Below are 12862 nucleotides of genomic sequence, written 5' to 3' on the forward strand. Positions count from 1 at the left end.
TCTCCGAAAGATAGCATAACCAAAATATTCCCATAACAGACAGTCATCGCTCCCCAAAACCCCTCATGCCATACCGGACACACTCATCCCGACGAGGAACTAGGGACAACCTCGTGTCTACCCAAGACCACGACTCTCCCGGCTTCCTTCCAGTATGCATGAGAAGCTCACGAGGATGATCACTAACACCAGCACATCCAGTACTAACCACAAAACATCTTCAAAATGCACTCGCGCGTGGGACTGCTCGATACATAGAAATAAAGCCTGCTCCAAGTCAAAGTGGTGTTGTACCAGTATCAAAACACCACGCAAAATATTATGCCAGAGTTCAGAAATGCTTGCCTTCAAGAGAATGCAAAGGGTGCACTTTTTGGAAGCTTTCCCTTCTGTCCAAAATCCTATTTTGAGAAATATTCAAATAACAAATATTTCAAACACAGTATAAAAAGTTGTCCCAAATATTTTTGAAATAAATCTTAAAATAAACTAGATGAAATTTGAGAGAGGTAGGAAAAAGAATCAACTCATTTGGAGTTTTATTTTCAAAGTTATAGCTAGTCAAAGATCAGTCAAACTTCTGTTTTTAATAAAAACCAGAAAAGAAAACGTTTCGGGAAAAAAAATACGCTTTCGCAGCAGAGGAGACGTACGCGGGACTTATACGCCTTCACTTAAATAGAGGAGACGGCGCGCGGGTCACTGACAGTGGGTCCAGAGGGCCCACTGGTCAGGTTTGACCGTTCTTCCCTCTCCCTCCTCTTCTCTGCCCGACAGGAGCGGGACTCCGGCGATCGCCGGCGACGAACGGCGGCTCCTCGAGGGCACCTCAGGGCTGGGATGGACTCGCCAGACCAGGGCGGTCCTCTTGGTAGTCGCTGGATCGACGGAGGTGGAAGGAGTCGCCGGCGGCGAGCTCCGCGGCGGAGGGGGCTACGGTGGTGAAGTGGTTTTTGAGCTTCGGTGGTCTCCGATCGAGGCTGAGGTGCAGGGCAGCTCCGTATGGACAAGAGGAAGCGATTGGTGGCGCTGGATAGGCTGGAGGGTGGCTGGTTGCGGCGTATTGCACCGGAGCGCAGCGGCGGCCGAACCGGCCGGAGTTGGGAAAGATGGCCTCTCCGGGCCAATCCACTTCTTAGGGGGAACTAGGGGAAAAGGTATGAGGTTGCCTGAGGTCTTGAACGAGCTCGGGGTCCCTTAAATAGGCACTCGAGGCTGGACCGCGGCGGCTGTGGATAAGATCGCCGGCGACAGCCGTGCTGTAGCTGCAGGGCGGCGTGGCGGCGACGAGCGCGTGCCGACGGGCTTCAGGATAAGACCGAGCTGTTCATGGGGGCAGCTGGCGCGCTGGGGTGGTTTGGGCGGCGCCGTCCACGGCAGAGGCTCGCTGCCGACGCCGGCGTGCCGCCAAAAGCTCTGCCTGCGGCGTTGCAGGGCGCCAGGGGTGGCGTGGGGAGTGGGCGAGGCTAGTGCGCTGCTCAGCAGGCGAGCAGGGGCCAGGGACGGGTCGCGTCGAGTGCGGCAGTGCGACGCGGCGGCTCAGTGCGCGCGCGTGCAAAACGTGCGCTCTGGGCGCGCCCAGAGCACGCACGGGACATGCTCGACGAAATGCCAGGGCGGTCTAGAGCGCGAGGGTGGGGCTGGTAAATAACAGGACTGGGATAGAGATAGCTAGGAGTTTAGTGGACAATGTTGCTGGGTTAGGGGATCAAGATCATAGTGCAAACTAGGAAACATGCCCAAAACTGACTGTGCACACCAAGTGTTCGACAGAATGCCAAGTGCACTTAGGCAACTCTTGGAGTGATCAAAATCTCCAGATCAGGGTCTCTCTAGATGCAGAAGATGATGGTAATATCATTTGGGAGAAACCAGAAACTTGTTAGTGCAAGTTTTGCAAAACTCCAGTTTTGGACAGAAAGAAAGAGGTTTCATTGCATGCACATAGAATCCCCCAAAGGGTCCACTCTCCTGGACTTAAGGGTTTTATAGGGAGGGCTTCAAGCAGGAAAAAGCTCATGGGCACTAGAACAAAATAAGATAGGGTTGCAGTACAAATCACCAAACTGGACCAGAATGAAAAAGAGGTTGATTCACTCAAAATTTTCAAAGATCATCACTGGGTTTTTGCATGAAGATGAATTGCATGGATCTACTGACATCTCCAAACACTTGGAAGAATTTTAAAGAAATATTTAAACAGGTTGTAGTGCAAAAGTGCCTACTGGACCAGATTGGAAAAGTTGGTGTAGAGCTAAAAATCTCCAATGGCCAAAAGATATTTTTACATAAAAGTGATGTGGAGACATCACATGACATCCCCAAATTTTGGTGGAAATTTTAAAAGCATTTATCAAATGGTTACAGTGCAAAACAGGCTCCAAATTCAAAAGAAATCATTTTAAAAGAATAAAGCTCTGAGAAAACAAACCTTGCAATTTAAATCCACTGATAAAGAATTGTTTTATAGGGGGAGTATGCAAGTCTAACAATATTTTGGAAAGTTTTCCACTTGAGGTAAAAATCCATAATAACAAAAGGGTAAATCTGGACAAATGGAAAGGTTTTATTTCCTGGCAAAAATTTTAATTAATAAACAAGGTCAAAAAATTTGGGGTGTCACAACACTACCCCCCTTAAGAAAAATCTCGTCCTCGAGATTTGTTAAAAGCCTTTTTGAACAGAAAGTGCTTTTATCAAAAGGAAGCATTTTACTGTGCAAATAAAAATGCGGCTACAGTGAGAGGGCAATTAGTGGTGTAAAACTACAGTGTGGTACACTGGCGTAGTGTGGAAAATCCACGGTCGGGGGAAAAAAATCGAGATATTTCTACGAGGATACAGTAATTTAGAATAAATTCTAAATTACTAAAATACGCTGGTCGCACCCGAGAGCACAGTGCTCTCTCTGGCTGACAGGTGGACCCGGGGCCCACTGTCGGCCTCTTCTTCTACCTCTGGCTCTCTCTCTTCTCTCTCGCGTGCTCTCCCGCGCTTCCTCCACCGGCGATGCCTAGCTCGTAGGTCATCTAGGCCGTACTGCGGTAGTGCGTGGCGTGCTAGCTGCCGGTGCAGCATGCACTCACCTCGCGGGCCAGTGCGTTGTCTGCACTGCTTGCGGACTCGCCTCCGAACACCGGCGATTGAGCGACGAGTGGCGCTGGTGGACCTCGCCCACCGTACACCGATCTCGAGCTATAAAATGACCGCGGTGCTCCTCTCTTCTTCCTCACACCCGGCCTCGCTTCTACTCCTCCTTCCTTCTCCTCCATTGCTGCCAGCAGGAGCTCGAGACGAGGCTCTAATGGCGGAGGCGATGCCGGACTGGTACGTGGTCCTGATGTGTGGAGGTTTGGCGGTGCTGCTGGGGCTATCCGTGCTCCTGTGTGCGATGATCCTGGACGATCGTTGTGATGCTGCCGCTCGAGTGTTAGTTCTTCGCAGCGGCGGCGATCACGGGGATTAGGTGCGGCATCGAGGGCTAACTGTTGTCAGTGTGCTGGGGCAGCTCGCGCCTGAGTGATTGCTCACAGATCTCTCTCATTGAGACTGTGGTGTCCTCCGGTGTGATCAGTTAGGCGCAAAATGTGTACGAGGATTTGTGGTTAGCGCACGAGGTCGAGTGGTTGTAGCTGTGATCCTGCTGTTACGGTGCTGCGCAAATAAAAATCTGTGTCGTGAAGATATATGCGCTGCAGCAACTCGGGGAAAGAAATCTTATTACAACAATTTTACCGCGAGCAAAAAAAAAAATTTTAACACAAAATTAACAACAGTAAAACTGCTCACATAATCGAAACCGAGGAAAAATCGGATCTGTGGCACAAATCCTTGGACAATATGTAAAAGTCACAATACGTAAATAAAAACTAGAATATTAAATACAGCGGTGACGTTTACAATGAAAACGGCAAAAAGACAGGGTCCTGAGAAAACGCCTCGGGTACTGGGGCACACTCCTCTTCTATCGGGGGAAGCGGGTTGACCAGTCGATGAATGCGCCCTTCCTGGTCAGGCCTCAATGGTCTGCCAATAGCGATCCGAGGATTTAAATCAGCGAGGCTCTGGAGATAACCCATTACCCGCTGAGTTAAATGTTCCTGAGCAATAACGTACTGTGCAAGGTTGGCCAGTACTGGATCTCTCTCAATTCGTCCACCGGGAAAAGATGCAACTTCTCCGGGTGCTGCACGACTCGGAAAATAATAATATCCCCGCTCGCTGGCATAGGGCACCGCGAATCGAAGACGAGTGAGCGCCTCGTACGCAGCAGCTTCTATGGCCATATGCGGAGTTGGCATGGATTTCCCCACGAAGGAGACTTCCGTTGGGTCTTGGTTTGGGTAAGCGGGAGGGATGTGCACCACTGCCCAATATTTCAAGGTGGAAGGGGTGATCCTCGATTTGAGCAACTCGTACTGGGGTGGATGGGTGGCACTCATGGTACTGCAGGTAAAGTCCCACAATAATTTAACAAAACTACCCGGGGTTGCGTCTGGGGTTCTCAGATAAATACTGGGGGTCGGCATGGCAAAGGAATGGCTGTGAGTGCTGCGCACAATGGTGAGGGGTATTCGGCAAGGTCACGAAGTGGCCTTTATATAGCATTGGGGCTGGGTTAACCACTGGGGTGAAAGGTGACTGGTTGTCGATCCTGTTCCTGGGTCAAAGCCACAGATATACATATCACATAAATGTGACGCATTACTGTGGGTGCCGTCGGGGTTGGTCTTGGTAGCTGCGCCTGAAAAAAATGCAACTGTACGCCAACGTACATATGCATAGCTGCTACTCCAAAGACAGGGGCGTGCAAGCATTAAATAAAAGCGGTACAAGGTCGCACTATTACAAAGCGTAGGAAAACTAAGGCTCGATACGACTCGAGCGACCTAGTCTACTTCGTTAATATCCAAGTGGGCTGGCCTGGCGGATGCCGAGGTCTCTCCACGGGTTTCGCCGTTGGGATTTGCTGGTTGAGGTTGAGGGGCTGCAGGCTCGGGGTAGTGGTGATGACCATCGCGGGGGTTGTTGGCCACAATCCCGTTGGAATGGGTTCCTAAAAGGCGACGAAGCGCTTCTGGGGACACCAAAGTACTCAGGTTGATGACTGGTGCTGACCTCAAGGGATCGATCGGGTGTCCGAACAGCACGACTGGGTTGTCGGCGTCGGGCTCCGCTTCTCTTCTTGCCGGGGCTCGGCGAACCAGTTCTCCACGAGCTGCGATCAGATCGAGGGTGACCTGATCGAACAGTTGCTCTAGTGTGCTTACATAGCGCACCAGATGCAACAGTGCAGGATCTGTCTCGTGATCTCCGTTGGCAACCTGGGGCGGCCTACCATACCCGTCACGACTGGGGTAGTAGTAGAACGAGCGACAGTTAACTCTGGGCGACAAGTGCTGGAGTTGAACTATAGCTTCTCGGGCTGCCAGTTGGATGGCTTGTGGCTCAAAGGAAGTCGTCCTCCCAGTGAACCTGTAGGGGCGTTCTGGCGACAGACCCCTACCATAGATGTGCACAGTGGCCCAGTACTGACGGCTCTCACTGTACATGGGTCCTTGGTACACAACATATTCAGGAGGCTCTTCTAACGCATAGGCACGGTGGGTGAGGTTTGCGAGCACGGTCACAAAGCCTCCAAGGTTGGTTGCTATGGTCTCATTGTGAACAATGGGGCCAGGCATCGTGGCTTGGTTTGGGGAAAGAGGTTGTGCTGTGCTGGGTTGAGGCTAGCGTGCCCTTTTTATAGGAAAAGGGGATGGAGTCTTCCTCCGCACGCTTGCGATAGAGACGGGTTGGGGTGTCGGTCACTGGCGCGTGATCGACGGGCTAGGCTGATAGGTTGGGCACCGTCCGCCGAAAAGGCGTCGGGTCACTGAGGGGCTATCTTACGCGAGAAGCTTGACCGGGGTTAGGCAAAGGTCTGGTGGTTTGGTTAATCTAGGTTTATTGACCTGGCTAAGATAGGATTAGCCAATGGTCAGCCTGGCTCTGATACCAAGTCTGTCATGACCGGATTTTTGGGTCATTAATTTCCTGAAAGAAACGGTCTTTGTGCTCACCAGCCCCAGGATTTACTTTTAGCTGATGAGACACCAACTTGATACAAGAATTCCAAGCAAGTACAAAATATGTAGTACAAGACCATTGTGGCCTAGGAGTACAACACTTGGTTTCTAGTGGTTGATGGCGGAAGCGGTTTGCGGTTCATCTGCGTCTATGGGACTCCATTTCCCACAAGAACAGCTGACCAGGATAACTCCTATCTTCGCGAGGCCGCTATCATCATAGCGTAGGCTCCAGGGCTGTCATTTCAAGGCTCTCACCACGCAAGAAATCTGGCAAAGATAATAGCCAGGGACAAGCCAGTGAGTACGTTTGAATGTACTCGCAAACATTAGGAACACGGGTATAATATAACAAGAGATAATCATACTCCGCAACGTTTTATGATGATAAGTCTGCCATGAAGTAAATGAAAAACTGTGATGCAAGCGTGCAGTTAAAACATGAGTATGCAATACGGGGGTAGAAATGTAATGCACTGAGCGAGTGTCTGAAAAGACTCCTCGAGAGGTTGCAAATAAAATGACAATGCCGCAGTCGGGCGTCAGAGCGACGCCACATAAAGGGCTTATAAAGGATAAATAAATATCAAACATGCCACAGTCGGGCGTCTGAGCGACACCACATAAAGGGCTTATAACGGATAAATAAATATCAAACATGCCACAGTCGGGCGTCTGAGCGACACCACATAAAGGGTTTATAACGGATAAATAAATATCAAACATGCCACAGTCGGGCGTCTGAGCGACACCACATAAAGGGCTTATAACGAATAAATAAATATCAAACACGCCACAGTCGGGCGTCTGAGCGACACCACATAAAGGGCTTATATAAGAATAATCACAGTGAATATGCAGGAGGTAGAACCATCCCAGGGATACTCAATACAATACATAATGTAAATGGTTAGTCCATAATAATAATAATAAAACATGATCCTCAGATGTCACAGATCATAAACAAAATCTAGTCTAGCCGTTTCTCCATCCGAAGGCCGTCACTGAGTTCTAGCTAATTCGTTCTCCATCCGAATACCGTTACTATGATCCAGTTAGCCGTGTCTCTATCCGAAAACCGTCACTAGATTCCACTCAGACTGTGGTCTTTACTCATGAACATGGCTATCCAAAAAGATATGACCTCTGCAGAGGGTGTACTCTTTACCCACGAGTAACGGATTTATTTAGCCCATCGGGACTAATTCCGCCTACGGCCTTTTAATTGAAAACACGCCCGACCTGCACACACCAGCTTAACTCACCGGTGTCTGGAATCACCCACGACACCTGCCAAGCAAAACTCTAAGTGGGGAGGCTACAACCTCGACGTAGCATGGGATCAAATTTATATTCGCGCGCTCTAAGGGGTGCCCCCCTCTCGGTCCCAACCGGAAACACCCATGCCCCCGGACCAGGTGGCATCCCTACCGGAAGCCTCCGGTATCTTCCACCATGGCCTGTCTGTACGGTGTGTGCTTTGGTAAGGGGTTGACAACTTACTGAACCATACCCCGTCCGCGACAGGGACAAGTGGTAATACAAGCAAGTGGGGAAGCTACTGAAGACTCGACCTACGACCGACTCAGGTGGTCCAAGTATTCTCCGAAAGATAGCATAACCAAAATATTCCCATAACAGACAGAGTCATCGCTCCCCAAAACCCCTCATGCCATACCGGACACACTCGTCCCGATGAGGAACTAGGGACAAGCTCGTGTCTACCCAAGACCACGACTCTCCCGGCTTCCTTCCAGTATGCATGAGAAGCTCACGAGGATGATCACTAACACCAGCACATCTAGTACTAACCACAAAACATCTTCAAAATGCACTCGCGCGTGGGACTGATCGATACATAGAAATAAAGCATGCTCCAAGTCAAAGTGGTTTTGTACCAGTATCAAAACACCACGCAAAATATTATGCCAGAGTTCAGAAATGCTTGCCTTCAAGAGAATGCAAAGGGTGCACTTTTTGGAAGCTTTCCCTTCTCTCCAGAATCCTATTTTGAGAAATATTCAAATAACAAATATTTCAAACACAGTACAAAAAGTTGTCCCAAATATTTTTGAAATAAATCTTAAAATAAACTAGATGAAATTTGAGAGAGGTAGGAAAAAGAATCAACTCATTTGGAGTTTTCTTTTAAAAGTTATAGCTAGTCAAAGATCAGTCAAACTTCTGTTTTTAATAAAAACCAAAAAAGAAAACGTTTCGGGAAAAAAATACGCTTTCGCGGCAGAGGAGACGTACTCGGGACTTATACGCCTTCACTTAAACAGAGGAGACGGCGCGCAGGTCACTGATAGTGGGTCCAGAGGGCCCACTGGTCAGGTTTGACCGTTCTTCCCTCTCCCTCCTCTTCTCTGCCCGACGGGAGCGGGACTCCGGCGATCGCCGGCGACGAACGGCGGCTCCTCGAGGGCACCTGAGGGCCGGGATGGACTCGCCAGACCGGGGCGGTCCTCTTGGTGGTCGCTGGGTCGATGGAGGTGGAAGGAGTCGCTGGCAGCGAGCTCCGCGTCGGAGGGGGCTACGGTGGTGAAGTGGTTTTTGAGCTTCGGTGGTCTCCGATCGAGGCTGAGGTGCAGGGCAGCTCCGTATGGACAAGAGGAAGCGATTGGTGGCGCTGGATAGGCTGGAGGGTGGCTGGTTGCGGCGTATTGCACCGGAGCGCAGCGGCGGCCGAACCGGCCGGAGTTGGGAAAGATGGCCTCTCCGGGCCAATCCACTGCTTAGGGGGAACTAGGGGAAAAGGTATGAGGTTGCCTGAGGTATTAAACGATCTCGGGGATCCCTTAAATAGGCACTCGAGGCTGGACCGCGGCGGCTATGGATAAGATCGCCGGCGACAGCCGTGCTGTAGCTGCAGGGCGGCGTGGCGGCGATGAGCGCGTGCCGACGGGCTTCGGGATAAGACCGAGCTATTCATGGGGGCAGCTGGCGCGCTGGGGTGGTTTGGGCGGCGCCGTCCACGGCAGAGGCTCGCAGCCGACGCCGGCGTGCCGCCAAAAGCTCTGCCTGCGGCGTTGCAGGGCGCCAGGGGTGGCGTGGGGAGTGGGCGATGCTAGTGCGCTGCTCAGCAGGCGAGCAGGGGCCAGGGACGGGTCGCGTCGAGTGCGGCAGTGCGACGCGGCGGCTCAGTGCGCGCGCGTGCAAAACGTGCGCTCTGGGCGCGCCCAGAGCACGCACGGGACATGCTCGACGAAATGCCAGGGCGGTCTAGAGCGCGAGAGTGGGGCTGGTAAATAACAGGACTGGGATAGAGATAGCTAGGAGTTTAGTGGACAATGTTGCTGGGTTAGGGGATCAAGATCATAGTGCAAACTAGGAAACATGCCCAAAACTGACTGTGCACACCAAGTGTTCGACAGAATGCCAAGTGCACTTAGGCAACTCTTGGAGTGATCAAAATCTCCAGATCAGGGTCTCTGTAGATGCAGAAGATGATGGTAATATCATTTGGGAGAAACCAGAAACTTGTTAGTGCAAGTTTTGCAAAACTCCAGTTTTGGACAGAAAGAAAGAGGTTTCATTGCATGCACATAGAATCCCCCAAAGGGTCCACTCTCCTGGACTTAAGGGTTTTATAGGGAGGGCTTCAAGCAGGAAAAAGCTCATGGGCACTAGAACAAAATAAGATAGGGTTGCAGTACAAATCACCAAACTGGACCAGAATGAAAAAGAGGTTGATTCACTCAAAATTTTCAAAGATCATCACTGGGTTTTTGCATGAAGATGAATTGCATGCATCTACTGACATCTCCAAACACTTGGAAGAATTTTAAAGAAATATTTAAACAGGTTGTAGTGCAAAAGTGCCTACTGGACCAGATTGGAAAAGTTGGTGTAGAGCTAAAAATCTCCAATGGCCAAAAGATATTTTTACATAAAAGTGATGTGGAGACATCACATGACATCCCCAAATTTTGGTGGAAATTTTAAAAGCATTTATCAAATGGTTACAGTGCAAAACAGGCTCCAAATTCAAAAGAAATCATTTTAAAAGAATAAAGCTCTGAGAAAACAAACCTTGCAATTTAAATCCACTGATAAAGAATTGTTTTATAGAGGGAGTATGCAAGTCTAACAATATTTTGGAAAGTTTTCCACTTGAGGTAAAAATCCATAATAACAAAAGGGTAAATCTGGACAAATGGAAAGGTTTTATTTCCTGGCAAAATTTTTAATTAATAAACAAGGTCAAAAATTTTGGGGTGTCACAACACTACCCCCCTTAAGAAAAATCTCGTCCTCGAGATTTGTTAAAAGCCTTTTTGAACAGAAAGTGCTTTTATCAAAAGGAAACATTTTACTGTGCAGATAAAAATGCGGCTACAGTGAGAGGGCAATTAGTGGTGTAAAACTACAGTGTGGTACACTGGCGTAGTGTGGAAAATCCACTGTCTGGGGAAAAAATCGAGATATTTCTACGAGGATACAGTAATTTAGAATAAATTCTAAATTACTAAAATACGCTGGTCGCACCCGAGAGCACAGTGCTCTCTCTGACTGACAGGTGGACCCGGGGCCCACTGTCGGCCTCTTCTTGTACCTCTGGCTCCCTCTCTTCTCTCTCGCGTGCTCTCCCGCGCTTCCTCCACCGGCGATGCCTAGGTCGTAGGTCATCTAGGCTGTACTGCGGTAGTGCGTGGCGTGCTGCGGTACGGCGGTAGGCCCTTTGCCGTCCGTCGCGGACGGCAAAGAGAGCGGACGGCAATAATTGCGTTGTCAGTCCGTTAAGTGGCTAACGGCAGGCCTTTGCCGTCCATGGCAGACGGCAAACTTTCTAGTGTCTTTGCCGTCCACCGTATGATGTCATCTACACGTCACTACATGGCAGGCCTTTGCCGTCCGCCACTGACGGCAAAATCGTTTACTATTGCCGCCTGCCACTGTAGGCAAACTGACCAAATGGGTCAGCTTCCAGGAAGCACAGCTCGATGCCACGTGGCTTCTTTGCCGTCCGCGGCTGACGGCAAAGAGCCCGTTGCCGTCTGTGGCAGACGGCAAAGAGCTTGCATATTGCCTCTTTTTTCTGTTTTTTATTAAATCCAACAATTTTCACAGCAAATATATATGACATATATAGATATATTTCACAGGCATTCATATCACATATGTCCAGCACATAAGTTCCATACATTCATACATAAGCAAGTCCAATCCATTAATACATAAGCAAGTTCCATCCATACATATTACATAAGCAAGTTCCATCCATCAATTCATACATAAACAAGTTCCATCCATACATAAACAAGCACTCCATAGCTAAGGTGACTAGAATAAGAAGACTAGAACAAGAAGAGTAGAACAGGCACTCCATCCAGCACAAAATGAAATCTGCAAAATGGCAAAATAAGAAAGTTAGAAATAGGTGACTAGAATAAGAAGACTAGAACAAGAAGAAGACTAGAACAAGAAGAGTATGCCATTTATGAGCTAACTTACATGAAATGGATCATATATGAGCTAACTAAGTTGAAATGGGTCGTTTATGAGCTAGCTAAGGTGAAATGGATCATTTATGAGCTAACTTAGTTGAAATGGGTCGTTTATGAGCTAACTTAGGTGAAATGGATCATTTAAGAGCTAATTTAGGTGAAATGGATTGTTTTTGAGCTAACTTGGTGAAATGGATCGTTTATGAGCTAAATTAGTTGAAATGGATCGTTTATGAGATAACCTAGGTAAGATGGGTCATTTTGGAGTTAACCTAGGTGAAATGGGTCATTTTAAAGCTAACGTAGGTAAAATGGATCATTTAGGAGCTAATCTAGGTAAAAATGGGTCATTTTTTAGCTAACTTGGATGAACTGGATCATTTATAAGCTAACCAAGGTAAAATGGGTCATTTTAGAGCTAACTTAGGTAAAATGGATCGTTTATGAGCTAACTAAGCTAATTATGCAATTTTTGACATAAGTAAGCTAAGTACAGATCGTTTTAGAGCTAACTTAGGTAAAATGGATGGTTTTGGAGGTCAGTAAGCTTATTAAGTCATTTTGGAAGAGAAGTAGCTAAGTCTAGGTCATTATGGTAAGCATTGGAGGAAATAAAGCTAAGTCTAGGTCTTTATGCATTTGTTAAGCAAAACACTAGATAAACTTACCATGATCCAGGAGGTGTAGGAGCGGGCTGGCTCGTGTCGGTAGCTGGAGAAGGATCGTGCGATGCTTGTCTGGAGCTACGCTGCACTAAAGATCATTTCCAATGTCTTGTTAGCATGATGACACTCAAATGTTAAGACTAGCAAGTAATGTCCATTCAAATTAAACTCACCGTGGTCCCAGGAGCAATCACTGGCATCGGCGGAGCGGTCTGACCGGTCTTCTCGCACACAGACTGCACATTTGGTTTTGACGACTCAGTCATACTAGTTAGTAATGAGACAAACACTACATGAATGTTTTGGCTAATCTGCAGAACAAACTTACCACAAGGAGCTCGTACATGGCCCTTGCCTGCATGTCATTCCGTGCCCTCTCCTCCTCCATCATCTTTGTCGTCCTCTCCTCCAACTCCCGCTGCCTCTCCGCCGCCTCCGCCAGAAGTTTCTCCGTTCTATCTCTCTCACTCTGTATAGCAGCCTGCAACACCACTCACATGACCCTTTGTAATCATTGATGGAAGCACACACAATGTAATGGAGAAAGATAGCTGAGTACGTATCACTAACCTTGATGGCGAGTTGCACTGGCCGTTCACGAGGCCTTATCTCAGGAGCGGAGCTCGATTGGCGCGCCATGATCTCCGGGAGAGTGCTAGGACAACGGATAAGTCCATCT

This window comes from Aegilops tauschii, chromosome 2 (assembly GCF_002575655.3).
Source record: "Aegilops tauschii subsp. strangulata cultivar AL8/78 chromosome 2, Aet v6.0, whole genome shotgun sequence".
In the NCBI taxonomy this organism is placed as follows: domain Eukaryota; kingdom Viridiplantae; phylum Streptophyta; class Magnoliopsida; order Poales; family Poaceae; genus Aegilops; species Aegilops tauschii.